Source organism: Egretta garzetta, unplaced genomic scaffold, assembly GCF_000687185.1.
Source record: "Egretta garzetta isolate BGI_Z169 unplaced genomic scaffold, ASM68718v1 scaffold190, whole genome shotgun sequence".
Lineage (NCBI taxonomy): Eukaryota > Metazoa > Chordata > Aves > Pelecaniformes > Ardeidae > Egretta > Egretta garzetta.
This window is the reverse complement of record NW_009258272.1, coordinates 2,731,587-2,735,183: the sequence shown is the minus strand read 5'-3', so window position 1 is coordinate 2,735,183 and position 3,597 is coordinate 2,731,587. Positions and strand designations below refer to the sequence as shown.

At 58.5% G+C, this 3,597-nt stretch overlaps 1 protein-coding gene across 1 annotated transcript in view; it reads right to left on the bottom strand.

The window, feature by feature from the left end:
- Positions 1–3,597, bottom strand: part of ASTN2 (astrotactin 2) — a 315,089-nt gene that overhangs the window by 111,349 nt on the left and 200,143 nt on the right.

Genomic DNA, 3,597 nt, shown 5'->3' with positions numbered 1-3,597 from the left:
GGGGCGCGCGCCTGCCGTGCAGAACTGCTGAGCAGCCAGCAATACCCAGGCTCCCAGGGCTCACACACCGGCTGGGGCAAGGGAGGGCTCACCTCGGAACTGCTCTGGGGGGAACGCAGCCGTCCCGTGGCACGGTATCCCGCGTGGGAAGCTTGGCTGAAGGCACAACTACAGCCTGTCCCAGAGGGATGCAGCAGGCGAGCGCAGACCCCAGGAGCATGCACGCTGGGGGCTTGCACACAACCGCAGGCGTGTGGCAGTGGGACACCTCCGCCGAGCCCCCCGGGGCAGCTGGGGGGCGGGGGGGCCCCTGCCACTGGCATGGCTGCGGGGCAGTTGTGGCCACGGCGGTCCGTGAGGACCTGCTGCCCTCTCGTGGCATCGCCAGTGGATGGCTCTCGGGCAGGCAGTGGGCCACCACTGGCTCTGCTGCAGTCACCCCATGACCCCTCTGCGGGGACCTCCTGGGCTTCAGCCCTCAGGGAGCCCCATGCCCGGGAATGACGAGGCTGGCACCCCCAGTGCGTAACACCCCGAGTGCCAACATGAGATAATCTCCTGAACGTGCTGGTTTGTAACCCCTGTCCTCCCCACTATGTCCAGAGACCCCCACACTGGTGGCTGCCTGCCTGTCACTGCCCCCTGGCAGCCTCCCCCTGCAAGCCCCCCTCTCCCTGCTGCTGATGCTCAGACCCCTGCTCCCAGCTGATTAACGTAACACAATTAAACACAGAACCCTGGGGACTCCGAGTGCCCCAACACCCAGCCGCAAGGAATGGGCACAGAGCTGCACCGTGGTGCTTGTGGCCCCTGCCTGCCCACGGGAGCCCCCCTGCCCTGGGGCTGATCCCAAAGATACCAGCAGGGAGAAATCCGAAGGCAGACCACCTCCTCTGCCCGCAGACTGGCTCTGCAGTAACTTCAGCTTCAGGTGAGACATTCACAGACTTGAAAAGCAGTGATATTAAGAAAAAAAGCCAGGAGGGCTTTTAGAGATCACCGATAAACCGCTATAAAAGGGGACAGTGCAGGCATCACCAGTAAGCTCGTTTTATTAAAGGAACCAGCTCTGCAGAGCCCTGCACGGTCCCTGCTGCCACCCACTGCCCGCGCCAGCTCTCTCTGGATGAGCAGCTGAAGCCCTGCCCTGCTCACCCGACCCTCAGCAGCATCTCGCCCCCCTGCCTCTGAGCCACTGCAGCCCCTCAAGGATGGCTCCATGACCCCGAAATCGCTGCTGCTGCCCCCCACGGGCTGCGTATCGGCAGCTGGCTCCCTCCCTGCTCCAACGCACCCACATGCCCACTTCCCACGGGATGTCCAAGACCTACCAAGCCCTGCCGGCTGGATGGCCGCCAGCATGGGGCAGCCCCTCAGGACACGCCACTCTGCCAGGGGGTCTGGGTTCACAGCCTCCCCGTCTTTCCTCGTCATGGCACAGGGACCCATACTCCAACATGCTGGGTAACATCATCAGCTCATCATTATGACTTCTAACCAAATCCAGAGAATCCTTTGTTTTCTCTCCAGGACACATTAAAAGCTTATTTTCTTATTCCTACTGTTATTTTTTCATCATACTATTCATTTTCAGGTAGGCCCTCACAAAATCTGCCAGACCACCCTGGTTCAATATTAACGTCCACTTTTATTCACTGTAAAAATACATCAGGGGCCAAAAGAACATTTCCCTCGTGATGCCAGGAGCTGGGAGAAAACCCCTGTCCCCTCCCTGGGCACAGCAACACCCCCAGGGAACCGCTGGGGCCCAGGGTGGTCCCACCGAGTTTTGCTGCTCAGGGCCTGAAGCACAGCATGAAAGAGGAGACCATAAATCTCACTCATTCTCTTTTGCAACCCTGGTCAGGCTTTGCATCTATCTGCTCTCTCTGCCTTTGAGTACATCCACTGCGCACATTGCTTATCCCTGCTGCTCCTCATCGCTGCTCAGGTGTAGATCCCTTCCAACTGAACTGTTCTATTCTATACTAAATAGAAAAAGGTAGAAAAAATACCAAAACCAGAAGGTGGCAAGAATTGCTGCATTATGTTAGTGCTTTCCTCGACATTGGTTGGTAGCTGCTGAAGCAAGCGAACAAACAACACTGGAAATGTGCTGCAGCTTTTGCTGAAATATCTGGGCATGCTCCCACAGCTGCTGGCATGGCGCCGGCTGTGCCACACTCCCCCCTGGGCATGTAGGCGGAGAGGCCACAGGCAGGGTTTAGGGAAACAGTTAATCTGAGGGCTCGCCTCCTCCCCAGGCAGCAAACTCCTCCGAGCCTCCTGACCTCCACCCGCCCACCAGCCTGCGAGCATCCCCTGCCTGCGGGACACTGCCTGCATGCCGCTGCGACCAGCAGTGCTGCCGACGGCACCGGAGCCATGGCACTGCTGGTGTGTGAAGGACATGGATCCCCCAGACCTGCCTGCCCAGGCCTGGGCTTCTCCCGGTTCCCACAGAGGCAGCCCCAAGCCCTGACATTTCCCAACCCGCTGTGCAGCCCCACGGGGTCATAGTAAAACTGGTCTCTCTGCCACCCCTAAACCATCTCACAATGGCCAAGTGAAAGCCGAGCTGGAGCAGGCCCACCGCTGCTGACGGCCCTTACAGCAGCACAACCCTGAGAAATGCCAGGGCAGAGCAGAGCCACGGTCCAGTGGCAAAACCCCTGCCTCCGGCTACTGCTGCCAGCCTGCAGGCAGCATGAGAGCCCGTCTGAAGGGGGGAGAGGTCAGAAACAAAGGCTGGAGGGACGAGGAGAAGGAGGAGGAGGAGGAGGAGGAGAAGGGGAGACGCAGGAGGGAAATGACTGATTCTATGATTAATGACTCCTAGTCGTTAGTTGTGCGGGGGTGTAATGGAGATGCCATCCTTTGCTACCTCCCAGGCGTGAGCGGAGGAGGCCAATGACCAGGCGACGCAAGCTCCCCTCTGATGGAGGGCAAATCCCGTAACTGCTCCATTCCCCGCGAACCGATGGTTTCCTGCCTGCGCCACAGCAGCTGCACTGACCGCTGCCCACCCCGGCAGAATCGGGGCTGCTGTGGGAAAGGAGTTAACAGCAACCAGGACGCGCCCTGAGCAAGTCCTTGCAGAAGCAACTGCAGCTGCCTATCTATTCACTGACGATATTTATGCGTGTCGCCCAATCAACTGATTACATTTGTTATTCCCTACCTAAAAATAGTCCTTTTTGTCCTGGGAGTCCACGGGCTGCTCCAACGCAGTTTATGAAATGGACCAAGAAAGACAAATTTTCAATCGGTGACGCAAAAGCTGACAGGCGCGCAGGACCCCATCACAGGGGAGGGAAGGGGAAAAGGGAGGGGGAAGGAAGGGGAAGGGGAAAGGGAAGGAAGGGGAAGGGAAGGCAGGGGAAGGGGCTGCTGGGGCAGCAGAACTGGCTGACCAGGGAAAGGGCACAGACCAACCTGTGTGCGATAAAACTGCATGTAATAAAACAAACAAACCAAAAGAAAGCAAGCGTGTTTATGTTTCCTTTTTTCGTTTTAACCCTCTTCGATCGAAGCAGCTACGGCACAAGCTGCGGGAGGGAGCCTGGCCGACCCAGGAGCTCGCTGGGCGGGCAGGTC